This window comes from Hippoglossus hippoglossus, chromosome 13 (genome assembly GCF_009819705.1).
Source record: "Hippoglossus hippoglossus isolate fHipHip1 chromosome 13, fHipHip1.pri, whole genome shotgun sequence".
Lineage (NCBI taxonomy): Eukaryota > Metazoa > Chordata > Actinopteri > Pleuronectiformes > Pleuronectidae > Hippoglossus > Hippoglossus hippoglossus.
Genome location: NC_047163.1, coordinates 8,482,938 through 8,510,871, shown reverse-complemented (window position 1 = coordinate 8,510,871; position 27,934 = coordinate 8,482,938). Strand labels below are relative to the sequence as shown.

Genomic DNA, 27,934 nt, shown 5'->3' with positions numbered 1-27,934 from the left:
CAGATGGCCACTTTATATCATGAGACTTGAGGAAGGATGCTCAGACGTTCACATGTAGTGAGATGAAGTAGAGGGAAGGGAAGCACAGTAGGTGCGCTTCTGCATGTTTCCCTGCACAGCAGGAGGTAAAGCCCTTACCCCTGAGCTATGGTATATATTTAAAAATATCACTTTAAATAAACGCCCTTTTTTATTTGCATTAAAGATCATATCATAATTCAATGGGAATTGTATTTACCACATTGAGAGAAAAGCTTTGATTCTCTTGAAAAAGCACCATATATTATTCATTAATGAAACTCCAGTGAGTCCAGCATTGCTTCTCAAATGATACTCATGAGTCCAAACATACAACAGCCATACAATATTCATACAGTATACATAACAATGTATAATTAGTGTAAGCCTAGTGTAAATATACTGTGGGTTTGGTGTCGCCTCAGGGAGAACGATTTAATTTCAGTGCTGAATTAGTTGAGCATGCATCCGTCTGTGTTGATGAACTTTTATCCTCCGTCTCTTCGGTTCACTGTCTTCTGTCTCTGTTTGCCACAAACGAGACAGACACGTTTGTCCTGCTCTGTAATTTCCAATGCCCTGCTGACTTCTGCGAAAGTGAATGAAATGATAAATTTATAGAGAAGAAATGTATGAGCAGAAAAAAAAGACTTGTCTGTGGTTACGGATCCCTTTTTAGGTTAAGAGCCTCTCAGCACTGCGGTAAAAGTTACACGGAAATGTAATGCACCTTTTATTTTTGAATGAGTGAGCTCCAGGCTCTACAAATGCATGACAACACAGATCAGAGGTTCTCTGTTTTGCTGCTGTGGGAGAGAAGCTTTATTTACGCTCACAAACAGTGCAACCCTTGCCCATTAATGTAAATGGATTCTTAAACTCAGTTTTGTTCCTTGTAACTAATGAGGATGCTTATGAAACAAGGCTCCACCTCCATGTGTCATTAGGCATACCTGTGCATTTTTAATCATGCGATGCTGCAAATCAGGCGGCTCCCAGTGAAACATATGTGGCTCAGAGAAGTTCAAACATCACCCTCCCTCCTCGCGTACACACAACGACAACAAACAGCACAAAAGAATATGATTTATGAGGAAAATAACTGAGTGTGAGTCAGCTGTGTGTCAAGATGTGGCTGTTTAAGTGACTCAGTCTTCAATGTCTTGCCAACGCTGAGAGCATCTGCACTAACAAAAAGAGATCTGACTGAGGGAAAGAAAGAAAGAGAGAGAGAGAGAGAGAGAGAGAGAGAGAGAGAGAGAGAGAGAGAGAGAGAGAGAGAGAGAGAAGGCAGCCAGACGCAGAGCACGACTCCCCTGAAGCAACGCATCTATTGTATCTGACTTGTGCACGCAGGTGTGTTTTTGATTTTACCACTATTATTTGAAATAGCTTCAGTTACGCCATTTCAAATTCACAAAAAAAACCCCAACAACTGTTAGTCACAGACGTGCAGATGATGTGGCGTGTTATTTGTGTGGCTGATTAGAGCGACAGAATCGGGCACGGAGATCTGAACAGGGCAACATGTGATGTGAACCTCAAGAAAGCCCTGAGCCGCTGCTCCACGCCACCCGTCACTGCCTCCAACACTTGGTATTCCAGGAAACACTGACTGCAAGACTCCTTACAATCACTTTGACAAGAGGAGCAGAACACGAGACAGCGGAGGGGAGGCATACGAGCACAGCGCCGCCACTGGAATTCGGAATATGCGAGGGTAATAGCTTGACCTCCTCCTCACTCTCCCCTCGATCCCTGATTAGAAGCATGTATTCACTGCGTACTTACTGACGGCCATTTTTTCACTTGTAGTACCATAATTTTGTGCGATCCCCAGATGAACTAGTGGGGAATCCTGTTGTTACGCCTCTTATCGCCCTCAAACTTGACAACCAGGATTAAACTACACTCAAAAGAACAGCTGGGCAAGGCTGCAGGATGAATACATATGGGCCAAAATTGCCGTACTTTCCCAACTCAAATTGCTCCTATTTGATGAGATTGGTGAATTCAGTTCTCTTAGAACGGATTCATTTAACTATGGGAATTATTTGTCTTTTTTAGGACAGAAATGGAACGGGGTGACTCACAGTGCAGAAGATATGCAGAGTTATGCAGGGTCCATGACTGGTGTAGATGCTGCTTGTTAGACGCACGATGAGGGGGGGGGGGGGGGGCACAGAAGGGAACAGCAGTTACGTTCCACGCAGTAGCGCAAGCTGGCTAATTAGCATTGCCCTGCCATTCCCTTTGAACCAGCAGAGGACAAGTGGGAGCCATCATATTTCTTTGTTCTCAGAACTGGGTGATTCCCCCCTGGCTGCAGAAACCACAGGGGTCGGACCACAGAGGGTCAGAGGTGGGCAAAATAACCCCACCTCCCACACCCTTCCTTACTGAACCCTGCCCAGGGGAATTATCCAGCCCTTTCCCGAAAACTACGCCCTCAGCAATGTACACTTACAGGCGGCATGCTGAATCCGATATAGTGCTTAGATGCGGAGCGGTGACATTTTCTGGGATTCAAACCTACTCTGAGCACACAAGACAGATGTTTGGGGGATACAGGTACCTACTGCACTTCAGATGCACACAATTATTCTCGGCTGACTGCTCTCTGAAGACAGAGCACAGATCATTAACTCTGTCCTCTCGTGTACTGGGTTTTTAATTAATAGTTTTGTGCTATATGATGTACAATTGAAACATGAAACTGTGTTTATGTATTGCTGCAGCGTTTTGGGGAGAGTTTATGGCTCCTTTCAGGTTAGTTAGAGACGCAGTCGGTAGAGAGAAGCTTTTTGTATCACACATGGGTCACATCATCGGAAACACTTGGCAAAATTTGTTAAGTGGTCTAGGAAAGAGAGTAATTAATCATAGAGAGGCCAACATATCCGACAGTTAAATACGAATCACCAAACAGGACGAGAACCGAGAAGATCAGGACTTGTGCACCTCCCAATTTCAGGAAAGTGAGCCAGTGAAATTACACCTCGGACCCAGCTCTACACTGGTAGGTACTACAGAGCGCTGTGAGCCCTCAAAGCACAGAAGTGCGTCATTAGGCATTTTACTTGCTGAAATCTCTCAACAGTATCTTCTCACTGTAATGATGACAAAGTAGAAGAGATGATGAAAATGTCGACAGGCTCAAAGCAATAACTTTAACGTGCAGTAACGAGTGGTGGAGGAGAGAGCATTGTGGCCTTATTTTGCCCTGAGTCTTCCCTTTCAGTCTAGACAGATATATGTTCCCTTAAGTCACTGGTGGAGGTTTGATGTAGTCTGCAGGGCCATTTCATCTACATATAGTTAATTATACATCCCAGAGTGATCCACTGGGTTGAGTTGAGTTTAATTCATCGTCATTGGTTGGCTGAGTACTGCATGACTGGACTACCAGGATAGTTTTGGGATTGTCCCCATTAGCCATCTCTCTTTCACAATGAATCTGAACAAACAGTTTTCATGGTCAGACTCCTTTAGTGACTCCTATTCTCTAAAAGCACCTAAAGACAAATCTGGTGACTTTGTGGACAAACCCTTAGCTGCTCTCTCTACTGCCCTGCGGGCGAGAGGCACACCTCTCTGTGCTTCTACTGTGTTCAGTGAGTGGCAGAGAGGCAGAGCAGCAGTTTGTTACCCAGACGGAGGCTGTGCACTATAGCTGCTTTCAGGTTAATGACGCTTGTAATGCGTGACAGACGTAAAAATGAAAAAGAAAACAACAAAAAGAAAAGAAATATCTCACGGGGGAAAAAGTGGTGTCACACACGTAGAGGTCACCGCCGAAAATGTCAAGAGGGTTTGTGGTGATATGAGCTGACAAAGGTGTCTGTGTGCTGTAAAGAAAATCACATTATCTCGGCAGTGGAGTTAATACGTCACTTCCTGCCTCTGTCTGCTGCACGAGACGGCAGCTCCCCAAAAGTGAAGCCAGAATATTGATCGCTACCTGGTGGCTGGCTGCAGTATGGAACATAAACCCTGCCACTTTTTAGACATGAAGCAAACTAAGACGTGTTGAACACGTTGAAGACATTTTTCTGTTTCTGTCATTTGAGGTAGTTTTTAAATCACACTTATACATGTTCAAGTTGGTTTTAATTAGTTATTTGATGCTATAAAAACAGGGTGAAACTTCATGATTGACAGCTGAGGCTGACTCACGATTGATCAAGCGTGTATATCAACGGGACCTCGATAGCACGGCTCCATCCCTTGATCGCGACTGCGCCTACTCAGGGTCCAAATGTGCAAGATGACAGCGTTTTCATCCAGAATATTTTAGCTTGATTTCTGAATAGTGGGAGGAGGTGTCGTCCATCTTTATATACAGTCTATGGTGTGAGCGTAAATGTTTTATCAGAATCTAAAACAGTCCCAGGACCAGACTCTGTAATTCTAAAAGATCTATATAGACTATAAGACTGTTTAATGTACAATTTGTTCTGATAATCTCTAATTGTCAAAGCAGGCTCAATGTTCTGTCGAAAATCAACATACTGTTTGAATAAAGAGACATACTCCCACACACTCTATAACCCTGCAGACATTATATGCTGTTGTGCATTGTTGTTTCTGTATTTATCTCTATTATTTCCGACAGAAGCTGCCTGTGTGTGTTCAACGTGTTCGACAGCCATATGTTAACGTTTGCTTATCTCTGTTTTGATTTATGCTTTGTGTAGATGCATGTATTTTTCCACCTTTCTATACGTTTGTTGACAGAAGTGTGTGAAAGCAGCCACTCACAACCTGTGCCAACTTCCCTCGATGTCTGAACATACCTGGCCAACAAAACTGATTAGGATTAAACAAACTCCACCCATATGGCTGTTTAAACTGTGTGCGAAAAACAAACGCTGCTGAAAAGAAGAAATTGAAAAAGAATTTGACCCAGTTCTGTTCTGCACCTGTAGTTTCATTGTCTTTTCTGTAATGAATTCCCACCGGTGATCTGCACGGTACTGCGTCTTCAATCTGCTGATGCACCACTGCTAACGCAACATTTTCAGCACAGTTAGAGTCGCCCCAGCTGAAGGCGGAGCTGCAGCCGCTCACGCTCACTGTGCAGCGCCTGGGAAAATACAACACACTCACCGGATATCAAGCCCTGGTCTCCATTGCTGGTTTCACATCAGCATACTGTTCAGCTGGCGGCGAGAGGTTCAATGCTGAGGCAGGTGACTCCCGTGGGTGTCACAGGAAATACAGCACCTGTAAGGATAAAAACATGTTTAGCTCTTTCATAAGGCCTGGGACCCTGTTACAGCGGAGGCAAGTTAGCATACTGCGCTGAAAAAGCTGCCAGGAGTGTGGCTGCTTCAAACACATTTCTGGATGTTTATCATCTGCTTCTAGTCAGGATTCTAGGAGGATGCCGGCAACATTCCTCAGCCGATGGAGAAGCAGTCATACATTCATAATCTCATTTCCACTTGGCAGCTTTGGGTGAGATATGTACGCTGATCTGATTATGAAACAACAGGAAAGAAGCATAAGCAGCAGGAGAGGCCCCAGAAAAACAGCGCTGGAGATACCATGACTATGAATGTGTGTCCTGTCATTAATATTTCACTGCATCATTGTAGCTAAAGAAGAAGAACAAAGTGTAAAGGGGAGCATAATGAAAAATTAATCATGTTTTGACACAGCTTTGGAATTTATCCGTGCAAAACAAAGAACTTCTGCTCGCGATGGGAGTTTGTGTGGGAGAAAATAAGGTGATTAATGCAGCCAAATAATTACAGCACACTTTAACATGCGTTTTTTTGCACCAACTGATGAAGACAGATGAAGATGAGGATCACTTGACTATTTTGACTGCAAACGTCCCCCCCCCCCCCCCGGACAGAGGTGACTGCCAAGGTCACAGACCCTCAGTATCTGACTTGTCCCCGAAAATCCAAAACAAGCTCATTGACATGTCTCAGCTCTGCCTGCAGTGCAGCAGCACACAATCCGAGAGAGAGAGAGAGAGAGAGAGAGAGAGAGAGAGAGAGAGAGAGATTACCATATCACTCGCATTTGTCTGCAGAGAGCCTTCATGCATTAAAAAACTGAATTCTCCACTCAGGTTCCTCCTCCAGCTCGACTGTACATCAATTTGTATTCAGAGAGGGACTTCAGGCTTGTCACCTTCAGCTTTTCATCCAGCCAATGAAGTATTTATGATGCAAGCTTTTGCTTTTTTCATACGTCATCTCAATCATCCCGGGCTGAGTCGGTTGCTGTCATGTCAGAGTTTAAGAAATGAGGGAGAGAAACAAAGTAAGATTGTAAGTGTCACAAATTCCAGGGTTGATCATTCCACGGCCTCCACTCGTGTGTGTGTGCGGCAGTCGGAGTGACAGTGAGCGGTGGGACTGTGATGTGATAGTGAGCAGCCACTGGGAGGGAGGTGCACGACGTTTGAATTTGTTTCAAACAAAAAGCCCTTTACGCGACCCGACTGGTCCAACAACGGATTTTTCATTCTTATCTTCATTTCCACGCATCGGATCGTCACCTGGCCTTGTGTGATACGTCGGGTGTCAGCCCAGGACAAGCCGGTCTCACTTAATCTCCAACATGGCTCCTGTTCACTCTATCAAACACTCTTACTATCCTGCTCCATTTTCTTCTCCCAGCCACAAGACTCTACCTCTCCATTTCTCCGTTTTGCTTTCCCCTCCTGGTCCTTATATGAAGTGAAAAGACAGAAACTAAAATCCTCAGTGCCAGGCAACCTTGGCCGAAGGACATTCTCCGTCAAGTCATTATCTATCACTGTGATTCCTTCCTATCTGAGCAAGACAAAGACAGTTGTTAGGGAGACAGACAGCCTCCACTGCTGCCGGCTTTGTTACTTGGAATACTCCGGTATGACAACGGGGGCGGCTGAGAATTCTCTTTTTTAACTCACCAAAGTTATATTCTGTCTGTCAATTCACACAGAGACGTCTTGGTATGTGCGGCATAAAGAAACATTAGGCCAGACAGGTGCGGGAATGATGAAAAACTTTTCCTTTTTAAGCTCTTTCATGACAAAACAACCTTAACCTCGATTTTCACCTTTATAATGAACACATTTTCTTGAAATGAACGACGCTCGATATATATTTCATGGACCTACAAACAGACTTTGAACACAAATAGTCGAATGCATCTGCAGTGAAAGCATCATCTTCATATATATATATATATATATATATATATAAATAAATGAGATTGCTGAGTGAATATATATGCTTTTATGAGAATGAAGATTTCCTCTGCCTACAGCAAGTAACAGGATAAGCGGAATAGAGTGATTTTTGAAAATTGTAATATAATTTGTACTTTTTCTCTTCGCATTTAAAATACAAATTACACATTAAGAAAAGGTTGTCAGATTTGTCTCCCTGCTGGCATAAGGAGAGGGAGGATATTTTTCTTTGCATGCAGTAGCTCTGTAAAAGCAGTTCAGGAAATCTCTGCAAAAACCTTCAGGCATCTCATTACATCTGATCCTGCTGACCATCTAGGGAGACAAAAGCATGCCTCAGAGCGCCAATCAATTATAGATTTGAGTGAATGCATTCATATTGAAAGAAAGTCGCCTTTCTTTGTGCACCATTTCCCAGATATCGACAGAAGTGATGGGATTTCCTGAGCTTACTGGCAGGTAAGCAAGGAGCCTTAGGGTGTAAAGACGACAGCAGTGTGGGAAATTAATTCAACCACAGCCGTGTGAAGAGGGTTTGGTGTATTTAATACACACTTTCATTATTTTCAAATGACCCGACTGCAGTAAAGGTTTGGGTCAGAATTTCATTTTTTCTTTAACGAGTTCCTCTTTTCCGTATCTATAGCGACTGCAGTGCCTGAGTTGAAGACGAGTAATAAAGCGGCCGCAGCTGTAACACCCTTATTAAAAGGACATTCTCAATGTCATCATGACTCAGCAGTGGACTGACAGAGCCACTCGTTGAGGAAACGTCGATGCTGTTCAGAGGTGTAGAGTAGCCTGATACTTGTCATAACTGTGAGGTCAAACTCATCCTCAGCAGATCCGTGAAACTGAACACCAGAGCTTTTCCCCCCATTTCCCTGGCTTTACTGTAATTTCCTCATCACGTCAGCACTTTGATTAATGACTTTATTTACACACAGGATCACAAACACTATATGGCCAGATATCAATCATAGTATTTCACGCATTCACGGACTTTCAGAAACTGTGTTGCCACAGTCAAAGCCTAATTAAATCTAACTAGGTGTGCATGAACAGCAAAGGCCCCAGACTGCCAACATATTGAAGACACTGTATGCGCAGACCCAGTGTGTTTAAATTCCTCTGATATATTCCTGTTTTTTGCAGAAATTCTCAGACTCGACTGGGGACAAACCCACAGAAGTGAGATGATTATCAAGGACGAGCAGCTGTTTCTGTCTTGGGCCATTTCTGCTAATCTGAAACACCATCAGACTCTAATGAACGCTGCCATCCCACCGGCCTGACTCCGACTGAACCGAGCGCTGTACTTGAAATGAGATAAAACTGTCTCAAAGAAAACTGCTCGTAGGAGCAGTTTGATTGAATAATTAGCTTTTTATTAACTTCTACAAACCTTCGGCTTTAGAGGTCAAGAACAGATGCAGGGTGTGTGTGTGTGTGTGTGTGTGTGTGTGTGTGTGTGTGTGTGTGTGTGTGTGTGTGTGTGTGTGTGTGTGTGTGTGTGTGTGTGTGTGTGTGTGTGTGTGTGTGTGTGTGTGTGTGTGTGCTTACGTCTGTGTCCCTCAGCCGATCAATACTCAAGAATGTGCTGCTGCTATAGAGGGCAAGGTTACCGAGGGAAGGAACTAAAGAAGCAGGTCAGGATCACAAAAAACCTCTCTCTCAGCGTTAATTAAGGCTGGGTCCAGCAGACAAGAGCGATGGATCAGGATCACATGTTCAGGTCATCTGTAATGCACTGAGGCGCACACGGGATATTCTTCATCCAATAACACCAGCATGGGTTAGATTTAAGGTCTGGACATAGAGTTAGTTTTTTGCCTACGTTGGCAGATCCTCGAATCCAGATGGAGAAGTTTTTCTTTTTACATTGTGATTAGAGATTTAAAGTGCAGTTCACTGACAGCTAATTCTGCAGCTTGTGACTCATCTGCCAATTATCTTAATTTATACATCAATATTTCAGTCTGTAAAATGTCAGAAAATAGAGGAAAATGCCCAAAGATATGTATTCACAATGACCAACAATATACCAGTATACAAAGATATTCAATTTACAAAGATATAATACAAATAGTCACACTTAACTTTAATCCCGTCCCTAATCTAGCATTTAAAAGTAGTATATAAACACTTAATAAGCTGTTTGTACTACAAATGATCCCATTGTAATATAATCCATTATGTTATCATTATTATATCTTCTGTCAACATTTATAACTTCTCCTTTATTAATCTATGTATGAACGGATGATAACACAGCTGTAGCCCTACTTAATGGTGATTTATGATTACACATAAAAACAAATCCTGTTAATATCCCATTAACTGTTTACACACATACTAATCATTCACAGGCAGCGTTCGATGATCTACAATCATAAAAAAACATGATGAACTTCAAGGTTCATTCTAAACCTTGGCAAATTTTATCTGACAAAATAACCTGACTGAAGGTGCACTTGCAGCCGCTTCATGTGGCCTTCACATGTGAATAGAGTTTACTCCGTTGTCATGGAGAGGTGAGGAAATTTAGTTCAGCATTTTTTATCATTTCACTTTATCAGGATCCCCATCAGCTACAGCCTTGAGGCAGCTTCTCTCCCCAAGGTCCTTAAAACCGACTTAGCTTGGTAATAATGCAACTATTAAAACATTACTCATAACATCACAAGATAGAAGCAGCGAAGGGTAAAACATGCGCACAGACAACACACGCTCCTACCGAGTCCATAATCAGTATATATGAAATACTGTGTTTAAATGTCAGTGAAAAAGAAGCATGTCACTCCACTGCTCCACCTTTGAAATTATAAAACGGTCCAATTTTACAATAACATTCAATATAATGAGCAAATAAAGACTATTCCACTCCAATGTTCCCTTTCCATTATTTATGGAAATTATTTATAACTTTGCTCTTCCTCTAATAACCAATTAACATGTAACAAATACAAAATACAAAATAGGCTTTTTCCACCTCCTCAAGTGAGGTGGCATTAAAAAATGTTAATGGTATCCATATTGCTTAAGAATCTTCAAGAATATTCAACTTAAAACCCATAACTCATCACTGCTCTCTGTATCACACAGTGGGTTGGATCTCCCTACAGTCAGGATGAAATCACCATCTCTCCCGTTGAAGCTTCCAGACTTCCTCATATCGCTGCTCTCATTTAAATCTCATATCTACAGAAAATGATCCAGTAACTACTTAACCTTACATATCCCTCATGCACGCACTAATGTTGGCAGAGCTGGTTTCAGGCTATGCACCATTAAAATGGAATGAACTGCGAACTGCACTCGAACTAGAGTCTTCCACTTTCCCTGGAGGTTTTAAAGCTGTATTAACTGATGTTTTTTGATTATGAAAGTATGTTTTTTTTCTTCATTCCTCTCCTCTTAGTTCCTTGCGTTGTGTAATTGTGCTCCCTTTGTTTCGTTGATTGTGTTTTTGCGATTGTCTCTTGTTCTCAGATCTATTTTAGAAAAGAGATTTTAATCTTTGAGAGGCTGCCTGATTAAATAAAATAATAATCATTGATTCTGCTATTTTTGTACCACTTCCTAATCAATTATTCACCCGATTAATTATTTATGTCCTGATCAGTCCTTTCTAACAACAGCACTAACATTAGTCAAATACCAGCACAGGTTACACTTGAGGTTATTGACTGGAAATATTTTATTTTAAATAAAGATAATACGTTGATACATTATCTACTATTTATAGACATGTGTCCCATTAAATAAGTATTTGTACTACATACAACATACATGACTATAGCTATGATACATTGAATTGTCATTTATTAAACATATATTTATTCTTCGCAGGAATTACAGAATTAGAATGTCCTTATCTTTATGTCTAACATTACAGGAGTTCAAATAATGCATAGAATAACAGCATGTTACTTGGTCATAAAGCAAAGTATTATACAAAGTGACATCTTCACTTGAAGATGGTGCTAGAGGTAATGATCACTCAAATTCAGAAGGATCATGAACACGTGCACCAAATATCATGGCAATCTACACAATAGTTTTTGTTTGTGTGGCTCAAAGAATAATCAGAGATCATCAAAAATCGTGAGGCTTCGTTGTCTGGATTGACAAAAAAAGATTGCACAAATATTCATGTCAATCCAACCAATAGTTTGGTTACACATTTCAGTCTGGTTCAAAATTACGGAGCCAACAGACTAATACTGCCATCGCCACAGCCATGCTGCCAGGATAAGTGTTTGAATTGACTAATCGTCTAATTGATTAATGTTTTCAGTTCTGAAAGAATCCGTGGGACATAATGGAGAAAAAACTCTGCCATCAAAGTTATAAAAAAGGACATAACACGAGATATAAAGCAGTGTGATTTGGGTAAAAGTAGAAAGATCTCAGTGGTTTTGTGCAAACTGCTCTGTGAAATGTCTCTAAGATCGTTTTTGGCTCCAGTTACACTCAAATACTTTGGGGGAAGTAGTGGACATGATTTAGAGATATGATCAGCCAAAAGCTTGTAAAACTTCATAGTAGGTCATAGCTTTACTACACATCAAACATCCTAATATGATATTAATCCAAAGCAACTGGTGAGTTATGAATCATTTAACCACAGATTGCAGCGAGTCGATATAAATGTTAACGTGAAGTTTTTCATTCAGGTTATAAAGTGTAATATGCCTTTTTTGCTCCTTTAAGGTACAAATTCTACACTAACTCAAAAAACACTAACTTTATTTTTAACCATTTAAATAGTTGTTAAACACAACAACACCAACAAAAAGCTCACTTACTTGCATTTGTTATGGTTTTTAAACACATCATATCATTTTCATTGGCTATGTTTGCCAAATGTTAAAGAGGAAATACCTCTAATGTGTAAAAAGTAGTATGAAGCATTATTGTGGAGTGTGAAATACTCTTTTAAAGACAAGCTCATGTGCCAGTATCTCCTGTGAGTCTCAGTGTTGTTGGATCAAACTCAAGCTATATTTTCCCAGGAGAACAAATTGCTCACTGGGATTAGATTTTTACATTCCCCTAATTCCCAAAGGACTGTTTTGCAATGTGGTTCCGCCAATTACACACATAATCCTTCCACAGGCAGGTCTGTACATCTTCATGCGATGTGCACGGGTTTTGGCACTGGCACCAGTCTGCACGGTGCAGTTTATGGAAATCTTCGGGGGGGGGTTTGACATGTTCATGTCAGGTCAGGAGGATTTATTACCAGGGTTTAGATGAATGAATAGTAGCAGAATCTTCATGTGGCTGTGAGCTGACATGACAAGATTAATATGAATGGCACACAAGGGCTCCCACCACTCAAGCAGCTATTATTAAAAACCTAAAACAATAATTAATCTAAAGTTTTCTTCTATTATTTTCGCTGTGCTGTGTTCGTGACCTGCTTGGGTGAATATATCCAACTTCATTAAATGTTGCAAACAGAGAATACAAAACAGCTCACGACGAAGAACGCTCCAAATTTAGATCACCCTGTAGTTGTTAAAAAACAGTGTGAGGTGGTGTTGCCGTCTGCATGTCTAATGCCATTAGCACGTTGCATCACATCATTAATAATGACATTTTAATGATTTTGTGCCGCTATAATAAGAAAAGACTGGTTTGATGCACCGAATGGAGGTTTTACAGCTGCCTCCACTGCCCCACTGAGCTTTAACCTGAAAATGCAAATCGACTTCATGAAAACCAAGTGATTTCATGGTTCACTGACAAACACATAAGCATATGGACTGCAGTCGCGAGGAAAACGTAATATACAGGGGGGGGGGGGGGGTATGCATATGAATCTTACCTTAATCCCTAATAATTCAGTCGCATTCATCTTGCACATCTGTGCTGCACCATCACACTTTCTTGCTCTTTCTTGGAACATTTAAAAACTCTGGGGAATTCAAAATGACTTTACCCCCCCCCCCCCGACACACACACACAGCTATATGACGCCATCACTATTTACAGTATATGGAAAAGACTTGGTCCTCTGTTCACAAATTCAAGCATGAAGATTACAAGGGCTTAGTACGACAAGTATTAGCATATCCTGTTACATACAAGCCTCTAAGCAGGGGTTATGAGAGAGTAATGGAGCTGCCTTGAGCTGGTTGAAATTTTTTACAATTAATTATATACCCCAGAAAAATGTGCAATAAAAGTATTGGCACCTTTGCTGCATAATCCCTTCATAGAGATCAATGATTCTGGGGGATTCTCAGTCAACAGATTTTAAAGCTGGGGAGAGAAAAAAGCTTTTATTATTTTTACTATGCCCTCTCCTCCAATAAAGTGGGAGGGCCAAACCATTTTACGGAGCCCCGAGCACGAGCGTAATTTGCTAAATGAATGTGACAACTCGTCTGGAAACAGGAGCTGGGACTAACTATGAATCATTCTTAGTCGCCAGATATTTCTTCCTTATTTACCATCTCCAAATAATGTCAGCGTTGGGCCCGAGCGCTGCCAGAGCTGTCACTTTGACAGGTTGTGGAGGTGGCGGTGCAGCAGTCATCAACAAAACAGGTTAAAAAACAAGAACTCTTCATTTCCTTCCCCTCATGAAAACATCCCAATTCTCTCCAGGCTGGTAAATACTCGCGCTTTTTGTAATTCGTGTTTCGTTCTTGAATTTATTGCCAACCGTGGCAGGATTTGTCTGTCAAGGCAAGTCGGGATGAAGAGACCAAACAGGAAGGGAGAGCGTTGATAATATCGTTTGCAATATGTCAAAAGAAGATTACAGGGAGGAGATCTGATTTCCTCGGTTCGCTCTCGCTGGTGCAGAATCCCCAAAAATGTATTTAGTTTATTTTTCCTTAGTCGCTTTCTTGTAACAGAAATTAAATTAACATAGCAGCACTACAAGAACACTGTGAAACACATTAGCTACAGAAGTTGAGATGTGCTTTTTTTTGCCTCCATTTTTCATTCGGTGATGTTTGCTGTCGTCGTCGACACCTTAAAGTGGCAAAAGACAACTTCTTATTATCAAGAGGTAAATGTTTAAGTTGCAGAATTGAATTCCCGTTGACAGTTGACACTACAAATGACACCATCTGCGTTTGGATTAGTTCGCTATAAACCTTGATGCCACCGGGTACGAAATCTCCTGGGGAAACGAAACCTCAATTTAGAGTGCTAAACTAAAACAGGAAGAGAAGAGAAGAGATTTCGTTTCCCCAGGTAGTGGAAGTGGCAGACGATGGAACAAACAGAGTTACTGTGGAGAGAGCCCTGTTGTCGGAGGAGGTTAAGGAGGTGAAGGAGAAATTCACTCGATGGAGAGAACTCTGGGATTTGAGAGGCTTCAAAACCAACATGATTTCGACTCGATCAGAAAATAACAAAAGCTTCCCTCTTACTAACACAACCCGGGTGTTTTACTTTATCATTGCACTGAAAAGGGAAAGAGATTCAGACTGTGCAACAGTGACATTGGAGCGTTGTCATTACTTATGAGTTGAGATCTTCCTCCTGTTTGTTTCCTGTATCCTGAAATGACATTAAAGGTCCAGTGTGTAAGATTTAGGTGAAAGGGATTTATTGGCAGAAATTGAATATAAAATAATACTAGTGATGTTTTCGCAAGTGTGTTTCATCTAAATTATACAAATTGCTGTTTTCTTTACCCTAGAATGGGCCCTTTATATTAAAATACTTTATATTAATATCAGGAGCAGGTCCTTCTCTTTCATGTTTGGAAGGGGTGGGTGAAGAGAGGTATTCATTCTGTCAGAGTCGAAACACCTGCCGAAGTAATCTCATTCCCATCCGCCTCAGGTGTAGTTTGTATTTAAAGTCAATTAACATAGATTAACACACTGTAAACTCGACTACGACACCGACACATCACCTGCTTATCATTAGCACGTTAACATCATCATTGTTATCGTTAGCCTGCTGGGGTTAGCCTTGAGCTCAAAGCACTGCTATGCATAGCCTCACAGAACCACTAGCATGGCTGCAAACTCTTAAGTAATTTTGTAAATTAATCTGAGAAACTATCGTCATGTCATCTTTAATCTGGTTTAATCTGGTGTCTTCTGATGTGCCTATTTTTTTCATACAAACCTCCCCCCTTTATGTTTCTTCATGTAGCAACTCCAGCACTATTCATCTTCTTTTTTAGGCACTTGCAGTAGTAACTTTAACTAGAAACACAATCTTTATACAAAATAAGAGCATTTGATGCCAAATAAAGCACCACAGGCTCTTAAATCCTCACAGAGTCGACCCCACCATCCACCCTGACCACAAACAGTTTCATAGTATTAAGAGACAGGGTTATGTTTTTTCATCAGTGCTTGCCTGAACCTCAATTTTTCAGTTCATAAGAGGACAGAAAGAACTCCATTACATTCACCTGCTGTTTTTTAAATGTGTTCATATTAAATGTAGGTAAATAAACTCCTGCCTGACTCGTTGGTTCCTCATAAATGCATGAGCTCAAACTTTTCAATGAATGACAAAGACCTTTAGTCTACAAAGTCTCACTGAATATCTTGGAAGTGTAAAAATCCTCCCCAGCTCCTTAAAGCAAATACTGAGAACCACCAGCCTCAAAACATAAACTATTAATCACATTTGAAGCCGTGTGCCCAAAAGTGAAAAACCAGCAACACCTCGGAGCCCGGCAGGGTCTTGAACCCCACAATCAAAGGCAACTTTCGCTTTAAACAGGGTTTAAGTGGGGGACAACTTTCATGTACTCCACGGTCATCTTAAATTCTGTTTCACCTCTTACAACAACACTATCTCACACTCAGGCGGAGCTGTCTTCAGAAAAACAAGTTTTATTCATCCTCCTCAGCAAATATAGGGAATTAGGCATTTTCGGTTTTCTTTCAAATACCTGACAGCCGTATCATCTCTTCCCTCCATCCACCCTTCGTTGTTCATCCATTTAATTTGAAATGTGAATTCTCATCAATTGCAAAGTTTTTCACATATAAACTAATTACAATAAGTAATTACAGTTAGTACAATGATTTGGAAAAAGTGTGTTTTTTGTTAAGAAGTTAATTGAACGATTTTCCACCAACCTCTTTAACAAACAGTATACGATTCCTGGTCCTGTTTTTGACTCTATACATGCATCTCTATGTATTATTGATATATTCCTGAGAATAATGTTACAAACAAAGTGTTCGGGATCCATCCAATTCAGATGGGTATTTTTGAAGGCCTCTCAGTGACATGTTGCATTTCACATCTGTAAACATATGTATACTGCTGGCCCGGGCTGAGCCGCCCATCTATAATGGATATGGAGCCGTGTGGGGTGGAACAAGTCACCTCAAGTGAGATGCTGGGACTTTATGAAATGTTAAAATGGACATCTCCAAACATACTCTGCAATTCCCATGAATAATATCCAGAGCGTAAAGTACGAACATGTCAATCGTTCACTGTCAGGCCTTCAGAGATTTCAGAGTGCAATCAGGAAATATGTCCATCTTAAATGTAAGTCAATATGGAGCTCTTCCCCCTGGCGTACGGCAGCCAATCAGTATTTAATAACCTGAAGTAAATCTTCTTCTCAATCTCAAGATGTGCAGTTTGTTATTGATTACAATACAGCAGTCTTCTTTTTACATACTTCAAATGTTTATTTCGCCAATGTTCTGAGAAAGGCAGTTTCTCCAAACTGCTGCGTGCTTTGAATAAAAATGTGTAGAGGAGGTTAAATGAGGTTTTGAGACATTCCAAGGCCCAAAGTTGTTTTTTCCCTTGAGCTCCCGTCGTCGCCGCCTGTGCTTGTGATTGCTCTGTTTCTTTTTGATCTCCGTGAGGCAGTTGACACCACAGACCAGGCCATCGTGCTTGAGCTCCACGAAAAAAGGGCTTATGTCACAGTTACTGCGCTTCAGATGTCTCAGACCATAACTTACTGATGGATAATTTCCTGCCGTTAGAGGCGGTGCTTCCTCTCCACTGTATTTCATGGATTTAGTTTTCCGTGGATTGATTTTAGCTTCTTTCTTGATTAAATGCTCATTACAAAAGAGCCTTTAAATCAATGTGAAAAACACGTCGGCAATAAGGGTCTTGCTGTAATTGAATTATTCAGAGGAAATGTTCTGTCGATACACGATGTAGGCCGATACAAATTGCTCAATAACATTTGCAACAAACAGATCAAACCATTCAGCAACAAGTGAATTCCCTCCACCCCCTGAACACCTCCTCTATCTACACTCTCAGGTACACTTTACTCTGCATGCATGAGAAATTATTTGCAAAACAAGATATCTATTTCCCCGGTGAGCACCCACGAGTTGAAACCTTTACAATGCACTGATAGAACGTTAAAAATAAAAAGAGGTTCATATCTCATCTGTAAGGAAACGAGTACACGTGAATCCTCTGTTCAATTACAGCAGGAGGTTCACCTCAATGATTTGCTTCCAGAAATAGAGTCACATCTCCAAACTGAGATACATCACTAAGCTGCGAGCTAATGATAATGAATCTATGATCGCTGACTTCCATCTACTCAGCTCTATTAATCTGACTATAAAAAAAAAACCAAAACATCTGCAGCCTTTCTGGTTATTCCTGTTATGTCTGTTCATAAGTGTCTCATGATGTAAGGAGCTGTTCCGTCTGCTATAAGTACCGAGAAAATATGGTCTCGTCCAACCGTTAAAAAAGAAGTTCTTCGTGCTTTTATTACATCTCATTTTCATCACCACATCTCATAACACCAGATACACATCTGCAGTCGAGCCAACTGAGAGCCAGGATCACAGTTGCCCCAATTAAGTGATGTTACAGTAGAGCTTCCTTAGTTTTTCCACTGATGATACATATTTTTAACTTTTCCCCTCAAGACTGTGAGGAGCTTTGGTGGGTAAAAATATCAGCTCCTAAAAAAAAAAAAAGCTTCTACATTATCTTGGCCGTCTTACTTGACATTATATACAATAATTCCTGCTTATTTACTGTTTGCCTAATTACTTTTATTGACCTTGTCTGGGGACTTTATTGACTTGCACTGATCATGTTTTCTTTTTGTATTTTTTTAATTATGCCCCATTGGAATTACGGTTTAGCTTCCGTAATTCCTGCCACAAAACCTCGTTATAACATCACTTGTCACTGTGTTCAATAGAGGGCTGAAAACTATTTTCATTTTTAAATCAAGCCGTCTGCACTAATTCAGAATTGTTCAAGTATATATGATGTCAGAAAAAAAAAAGTATCACATCGCAATCTCACATAAACCACGATGACATCTAATAATGTCTTGTTTTGCCCGATTATCAAACAACATTAAAACAATAATGTCGAAAATCATCTTATTGTAAATGAACCAAGATGATATTTGGCATCTTTTCTTAAATTTCTAAAATGATTTATTGACTAACAAAACTGTTGCGGATACATTTTCTGTTTGTTAGCTGCCAGACGACACCTTTTAGTATTGATTTATAGAATTGTATGGGTATCCCCTTCTTGCAGATTACAGCAGATGGAGAACATTTGTAGAAACATTTTCACAACTTTGTATATTTGCTTTTGTCTCACAATGATTTAATACGCTAATGAAGCCTCAATCACTCATCTTTAAAAACTTACAGCTTTTTCAAGTTTCAAGAAAAAACTTATAAGATTCAAACAGAGGATTGAGCCTGAATCGTTTGTTACATCTTGCTTATGGAGGCAACAGAAAGTTGTACAGTTGAGGGCTGGCTCCTCTTCTACTCTTTGAGGTTGGTAGAAAAATATTCAGGAATAAAAAACATTGTCTGAGCCCTGTGATCCAGGTGAAGTGGAATTTCCTATTTCCTTTAGTACTGTTCAAATTATTATCAGTTCGTGGAGTTCGGGGAGTTATGTTTCCGTGAAATGCTCGACCGAATCCTGAAATGCACTGGTGCACAGACCATCAAAAATTGAAGTACATTTGTTTCAAAGCCTTCAAAAGAAGGACAGGGTTCTGTATTTTTGGATTTTGAGATGTACTGTTTGAAAATATATATGCAGCAATATGATTCTGGCTTTTTGCATTTGTGGAGTCTTGTAAATCAATATTGGCCAACCATACTGTTGTTGTATGCAAAACCCTAACTGAAGATAACACATGACGGCAGAGTAGCAGAGAAGTCCACACGTACACACGAGTGTTGCAGAGCAGAGCGTGACAGCGGCGCAGGGGCCAGTGATCAGCCCCGTCCGCTCGGAAACCGTCGGAAAGTAATGCCTCGGAGTGATGATGAGTAAAATATGTAGACGGTGCAGTGAACCGTCACGTACACGTAACCTGCTGTAATGGCATTCACTTGATTAATTGAAGTTAACATGTCTGGTTCTCCGAGCTTAAACACTCAAGTTTGCTGTGCATATCTGATTAAAGGTCAGCTCACTCCAATTTATTTGGCAAAAAGGAGAGGACACAAGGGAACGAGCGCAGGCTGGGAATTTAATCACAGTGCCACCCTGATGCTGAAAACTGGTTCTGCTCTGTAAGCAGCAGCCGCTCGCTTCGCCATGACATGCACGTCCTGAAACGGGAAATGGTCTGTGACTAATGATCAATGACTGAGACAAACTCCAATCATAACGTGCTGACAAGTTTTGTTGACAAACACTTAGTTAGGAAAGACAATGTTGATTAATATTAAACAGATAAGGTCATTTCAATTTCAGCGCCATTTCAAAACATGTTTCACTGTCAACTTGGAGATGAGATGTTCCGATTGTCCTGCTCAAATCTTCTCATACAAAAGGTCCGTGTGAAAAAAATAAAGTAAGGGTCAATTTCTCATTAGGGATTCAAGAGAGAGACTTAACCAGAATCAAAGTGAGAAAGCGATTAAAGGAGTTATTGATAAATGTGTTTGGGCAGCGTCTCTGTTCAAACTGAGCGGACTTGACCTCAATTTATGTCTTTAAGTCCCTCGATGACCTCACACTCGGGGAATGATCAAATCGACAATCGACGTTAAAAAAACTATTCTCTCGTCTGCCTTTGAATGGTGTGCACATAACTGTCAAGTGCAGAATATGTGAACGACTAAATGACTTATACTGCGGCACATTATGTTTATAGTAGGAGGGGGGATCTCATTTTTGTTTCATTAGAGATCATATTCCCGAGTCTGTGTCTCGCTGTGATATTGCGATGCTGATAAAAAATGGGCGAATTTAAATGAGGAAAGTTTTGTGTTTAAAAAGACTTTTTTTTGTGTCACCGAGGACGAACAGCATCTTAAAGAGATTTACGACATTTCACTGTGCAACATTTTTAAAGATTTGCGAGCTGAAGAAGTTCAGTTTTATCTGAAGTTGCAGCCGAAACAATCTCGCTCCATGTTAATGAAGAAGTCAGAGAATAATCAGACGTTCTCCATCAACAGAAACCTGATCTAATTTCTTGCTGCAGATGTCGATGGTAGTTTTTTCCTCCAGACAACAGCAGATCACAGCAGGGTTTGTTATCTTCTCGTTCCATGACTCTAAAATATGTTTTTTTTTAAATTGTCCGCTGTCAATAATTATGAAAATGACTGTTCTTATCTAGATGCATTTTTTTAATGAAGAATCTTAGAGCTAATGTGTGTGTTTCCTTTGGCTTCTTCACAACAAAAGCCAGGCCGTGCGGCAGCAGTAAGATATTCTGTTTGAATCGGCAGTAACTTATACAGCTATAACACAGTGTAATCAGAAATCACTTATCACTGACATTAAGCCGGAGAACAGGCTGCATCGTCTCCTGCGAATCTCTTGTGCGTCCGAAGGCAATTCGAAACAAGTCGTTCAAATTAAATGACAAAGTGTGTCACTTGTCCGTGCCCTCGAGAGACAAACATAAAGAAGTGTTTCTCTGATGCAACGCCTCGATCAGCGGGCATCAACATTAATCTTCCGAATCTGTCACAAATCTCTGTCGAAAAAATAAATCTGTTTTTATGATGTGACAACACTGGCTCTGGTTTACATTTGGTTTAGGCACAAAAAAAGATGGGTTGGGTTTAGGGGGAAAATAAGGGTTTGGGTTAGAATTAGCATTTCATTAAGTTGAGGGGACGTTTGTCATCAATAACTTTGTCATTACATGATTAAGTTTTCATCTGTGGTTGTTAGTTAACAGGATTACGCAAACACATCTGGAGGCATTACCACAAACCTTGGAGGAAGGAAGTGGTTTGGTTTCAAGAAATAACCTTTTCAATTTCGGTGCAGATCTGGATCAGGGGGCAGGATTCAGGATTTATTTTCCCTTTTGTTTAACATTGCGAGATCAGATGAATGTTTTTCAACATTTTCGTTGATTTCTCAGAGGATAATTTATGGATCTTGACGGAAAAAAATCAGGCATTTTAGGCGACTGATGTTTATGAGTGTGTGCAAGTTGGTGCAGATCCAAATTGATTCTTGTTGTTCTGGGTTTGTGCCCTCATCGTTCAATGCACTTATTGTAATTCACTTTGGATAAAAGCGACTTACAGCTAAATGATATGTAATGTAATGTAAAAATAAGAATCTTGTGAATTTAAATATGGTTCCATTAGGGGACAGTGGGGCCTTGACGGAACTATTCTAGTTTAAGATATGGAATGATCATGAGAAACATGAAACAACACTGACTGCCTGTTGGAAACCGAAAACAAACGGCACGATCTCCAGAGACAGACTGATACCCTGCAAGAATTTACCGTTGTGTGCCACTCTCCAATGTCATGAACATATATTTGCAAAAACTTGACTGAGCCCTTGAACAGTATCGACAGCTTGATGTGGAGATATAAGCAGCGACGCTCCACAGAGCGGTCACTCAACCATCTCCCCTCTCCGCCACATGCTACAGCAAACCCCACATCAGCCTGAGTGAAGGAACAGCAGCAAAGGAAAGATGACAAGTCGGGGTGTCGGGAGAGAGAAATGTCCTTCATGGGCTGCGATACAGCAAATGGTGTTATTATCTGACTACTGCGTTCTCTCATTCCTCTCTCGCCCATTTCCTTGCTGCTCTTGCACTGCGATGAGGACGGAGCCATATTTCACCTTGTTATTTACATATAGCCGTAATAATCCTCTGTGTTTCCTCCCCTTCACATTCATTTTGATATCCTACAGTATTTACGGCTGAGGGGGGTGTTTGCAGCACGTACCCAATAGAGGCGGCAGGGTAATGAATAAATTAAGCATTAGAGTGAAGGCAAAGTCCTACTCGGAGGTCACATGCATTTTGCTGCCATTTTAAAAAACGGGCAGATCACTGAGGAATATGGCAGGAGAATACGTCCAGTCAGAAGCTCGTGAGCGGCTGTAAACGCGCAGCCATTGGGGAGCACCTGAATAATTTATAGCCCCTCTTGTTGTGCTGCACAATCAGGGGAGATTTATTTCGAACAAAGGGAACATGATGTCAGTTGTGAACTTCAGTTTTGCTCTGTCTCACGTCGTCGTTCCTGTGCTCCCCGCGTTTTCATCTGTATTAGATTTATCTTATCTGATGTATCAAACTGCTGACATGTAGCCCTTATTGATGTAGCTGACTGCCTCCTGAGCTGCTTAGATATAAATAATAAATAAATAAAAAAAACAGCAGTTGTGGGTGTTGGAATGAGACAGCAGGAAAAGCTGCATTTTAGTGCACTCTTAATCTGATGACTCTCATCTTCCTGCAGCCCGGGACGTCCCACTACGTCTGTCTCCGGAGATGCCAGGTCTCACTGACACAATTCTCCAGAGAAACTCACAGCGTGAACCGTTAAAACATGGCACTCGTGTAAGACTTCATACTGAGAGGCTGTTCGCCTTTTCTTACTGAAACTCCACCAGCACGGCAGAACACATTTATTATCTCTTCTGCAGGAAGGCCAACACACTGGGGGAAAAAAAGATAACACAGTACAAAAAATAGCCCGTATAAGTAAAGGAAAGCAAAATGTAAATGCCTCGTACAGTTAGTTTTTTTCCCCTGCTGCTGCTGCCACACCTTCCTCTGTGTATGACAACATATTGCATTTCTGTGTGAGTCAATGGCTGCAGGCTCAAATGACTATTTAAGTTGGCCTTGTTGGACAAACTGAACAAAACAGAGACAGAGTAGCTATTAACAGCCCAGATAAAAACAGCACAGGGAACCTTAAAGTGCCTTTTTCTGCCATTACTGTGTCGGTCGCGTCATTCACAAAATACTACAGTCCTGTGTGGTGAGTAATATCATCGCTTGTTGTGACAGTCTGATTGGTGCATGTGCTCGTGTGGGTCTCTGATGGATTTAATAGGTTCTATCTGTGTCCTTGATCGTGTTTTATCGGCTCGTTTGTGTGCAACAGCCACGTGATCAGCGACTATAGAGAGGATAATTAGCCTTTTCACTGAACCTGACATATTTACATCAAACTCATGTTAATTAAAGCAAGTTCTTGTGAGCCACAGGAAAAAAAACAACAACATGCCAAGTGCAGGTTACTGTGAAAACGCAGCATCCTGCCTCCTCCTTTCTTCACATGTACAAACAATAATCTTCCACAGATACTGAAAAATCACTATAGACTCTGCAGGTCGGAGACGTAGTTTGCTAAGGTTCATGTTTCTCAGCCGCTGTTACACTCAGCAATGAGACAAGGAATTTATACAACGCTGAAATATCTGTTTCCATGTAATTTCTATGTAATTACTATGTTTACCGGAGCAGTCGTGTGATAATGGATTGTTCGAATTTGATATGAGGCTAATGAGAATATGGATGTAAGTGAAAACATCAAGGATATAAACAGTATGTCCTTGTTTTTGCACTTTGTTTAACTGTCACCCACTTACAACCTGACAGTCTTAAATCTTCTTACAAAAGATAAGCCACTACACTGAGCACAGACATCCTTCTCACACTGAGGTTATCATCATCGTATTTACGATGTCCGTCCAGGATAAAGGTCAATTCCAATGTTTCATAGTCATGAAATTTATACATTCTGTAAATAATAAATCCATATCTAACAAATAATCAAAAGTAACCCCAGTAATTTATATCTGTACATCTGTGCCTAGAGTTACACAGACTCTAATTGGATTAAACTAAGAAAATTAAGTTTTTCCTTTTGATAAATTTAGGTACATGATCATATTTCCTCAGCAGCTAAACTCAAACGTATGGAATATTTATAGTAGAAAACAATTAAGCTGCAGGTCGCCTTGGGACATTTCAAACAGCTTCTTACTGTCCTACTTACATACAGATACATACACATAAAAGGGTTATTTATGAAATATGTATGTACACATATATAGACGCTTTGCATTGATGAAAAATAAATGAATAAAAAACTTTACACTGTGTCTATCTGCATTGTTTCAACTGTAGGGCTAAAACTAATTATTATTTTGAGTTGCAGCAATAGACAGTATGAAGAAGTTGATTAGTTTTGTGAACATTAGAGGATGTAAACCTTTTCAAGTAATAACCCAAATTGAAGACAGGAACCCAAATGAGAGTTTAACATGATGAGATAACCTTGGCAGAGCTATGCACTCTCTGGTTTTTCAATCAGTTCAGGTATATTATAATAAAACCATTGTCTGTGATCTACTGTGTGTTATTGCACTTGAGAGTCATCAGTAACGATTCTAACTTTGGAAAAAACAACAACAACAACAACAACAACCACAACCTGTGAAACAGATGCAGCTGAAGCAGAACCATCCAGGGTGAGCTCTCGAGTCACAGAGCACAGTGGACATTTTTATGTCAGACTTTCACATATCTTATTACAACAATGGCAGTCAAGCTGAAAGAGGCTGCTGATGCTCTGATAATTCAGACACACAGGACCGTGAAAGAAAGCCTCTCTTTGGAATGTACGTGTACGTGAACAGCCTCTAAAGTACATATGATGAAACTATAAATAATGAATATATGTAAATGGCATATGCTGATTCATTTCCATTATATTCATGTGATTATTTCTGGAAACACGGGTCTCAGGCTTGTATTCTAAATGGAGGCTTGATTCACATTTCAGTGTAGTTTTTAACAAAGATCCATGAGGATTATGTCCCATTTGCAGCTTGTCTTTGGGATCAGGCAGCAATTTGCTGCTGTGTGTGAGACGGTAAGTCTTGCTGCTCTGCACATGTGGGCAGCGAATGAGGAGAAATGTTTGCTCACCTCTCCATCATAATCTCTTGTTCATCAAATAGATCTATTTTCTGCCCCCTTTGTACCTTTTCACTGGACTGCAAACTCTGACAAAGTGCCTGAGCCTGTAATGATGATATATGAGAGTCATCCCGAGGATGTTGTCAGATTAAGGGGATGTACTGTGGGTGTAAACCTGGGCGGTGACACGTAGAGAGTAAATAAAAAATATGTCAGTTTATTCCATAATTCAAAATGATTACTTATCTTGTGATGGAGTGCAGCTCCGAAAATGTTGGGAAACAATTGAATTAAGTTCAAGGTGCTTTAATTCTGTTAAATGTTTCACAACATTGACTATTAACTCCTAGTTTGTAATGCGTTTATCTGTAATTGTGGGTGTCAGGGATTAAGCTGTTACTGTGAGGAGGGATCTGAGCATTTCAAAAGGGTTTTTCAGCTGTAATGTGCCTTAATAAGTTTTGATTTTCAGGTTTGATGCATCTTAGATGAATGGAAATCACAGTGTGATGCTGTTGAGCAAATTTTCCACAAACTGTATTTTTTGTGCATTCTCAGACGTGCACGCTGCCACAATGGGAATTAATTCAAGCATCCTCACATACACACTCTCCGAAAAAATGGGATTCCGCTGTGTGAAATCTAGCTGTTGTTCGACTCGCTCTGCTTTGACACAGTGCGTCGCGCGGCAGCCATTCCTCAAACTGACACAGAATAAAGAAGTGTTGCGGCCTCCTCCTGTTTAATTATAGCGCCCTGAGAAAAGCAACAGATGCAGACAAAAAACATCAACACAGCTATTTTGGATGAAGAGAGTCTTGTTTCGGAATGAGTCAAAAATCTATATTTTGGTGCGCCGGCAGGAAAATTGGCTAATCTGTGAGTGTTTCCAATTTTTGTGAGATATTAGACTCATGTCAATTGATTGGACTTCTTCCTGCCGTAAGATAACATGAGGAAAATATTTACTTCAGGACATGAAAGTTAAATGAAAAACACTGAAGGACTGAAATCTTAGCGAGTTGAATAAAAAGTATTAAATGTTGAAGTGAAATACTTTCACACATATCCTCTGCATTGCTCATTATGATTAATCATTTATTAAATACCTTCCTTAGGGCTCGTTAACTTGTATTAAGCATTATGGTAATGATTTCATTCTATATAGAAAACACTGAGTATTTTCACAACCTGAGGTAATGCAAATGAAGCCTTTGTCCAACTTCAGGGAAGGAGAACTGTTAAATAAGCATTTCAGCAGCATCGCAAAGTAGCAGCGCTAATTAAATTACATAACTATTTATTTACCTGCTGCAATCTTACACGACCATCATCAAATGCATTTTAGTTTTTTTTGTTTGTTTACCGTGTTCATTCTGAGGTCTATCTGTGATGAGAGGGTCACACAGATAGACGGGATTTGTTTTGCCTGATCTGCATTGACATCTTTGATTCTGCACAAAAGAAATAACAAATACGCTCATTTTACATCTGTTTAGTTGGAGCAGGAAGACATCTAATGAAAATACTTGTCAACACGAGCGTCGGCGCATCTGAATGTGCAAATCACTTCCTTTCTTCCCTTTCACTTTTCTCTCCGAATACAGAGGAAGCGTTAAATTGAAATCTTCTTCATCCCCTGTTCTCACACGCTTCCTGTCTATAGTAGTTTCCTTGTTGCTCAGCTCCTATTGAGCTTTCTACACAGTTTTTACAGACCTAAAACAACTCCATATAAATTCAACACCTTCCCACTTAGACAGACAAACGATGAAAACAACAAACACTTTAACCAGTCTACCCTCCCTTCTGTACAGGCTCTCTATGTGAAGCTGCTCTTCCAGGACACACTCATGAAAGAATACTGTCACCCGGACCTGGTACTAAAATGTCAAAGCTGTCAAACTTATTACCTGCACTCAATTTCCCAGCAAGAAAAAGACCAGTGTCCCCTTCTTGTATATAACGAATAAGATTAATGATCTCATGTTCACGTCATCGACTTGTGTTTGATTTAACTTCACCCACCAAAAATATTCTCTGTGCCTGAGGTTCTGAAGGCTTAATCGAAAACACCTAAATTAATCTGCTTCAAAGAATCTTAACAATCAGCTATTCAACACAGCCTCATCTTCACTAATAGTATCCTGCTGGCTTCTTTAAAACATAAGAAGCTTTTTCTCTCTTTCCTTGTATCTCTCAGTGGAAAAAAATAATAACTAATGCACGTACACAATCTTTAGATGTTTTGTTGCTCATACTATGGATTATTAACTTTCTATTTCTACCCAAATTGATAAATTATCTCATACGGCCGATTCCTGCCTCCTCTTGCAATACTGCAGCCAGACATATCGCCTTGTGCACAGAAGCATCTTGCAGGACTAATAGTTTGAAGCAGGAAAAATCAATGTCTTCTCACGCTGCCACATTGTGTAAACTCCAGCCACCTGAAAACCATCCGTTTCAATATCGGCAACGTTTGGCTGCCACATCTGCCGTTTCTTCATGTCCGTCATAAACCCTTTGAAATGGCGTCTGTGCACAAGCACACATAATGTTCTACTACA

At 40.5% G+C, this 27,934-nt stretch overlaps 1 protein-coding gene across 2 annotated transcripts in view; it reads right to left on the bottom strand.

The window, feature by feature from the left end:
* Positions 1-27,934, bottom strand: part of lrfn1 (leucine rich repeat and fibronectin type III domain containing 1) — a 101,404-nt gene that overhangs the window by 19,751 nt on the left and 53,719 nt on the right. For both annotated transcript variants that reach the window (XM_034604702.1, XM_034604703.1), the window contains one exon: positions 5,128-5,244. The gene's annotated coding sequence lies outside the window, so the exon portion shown is untranslated. The remainder of the gene's footprint in view (positions 1-5,127; positions 5,245-27,934) is intronic.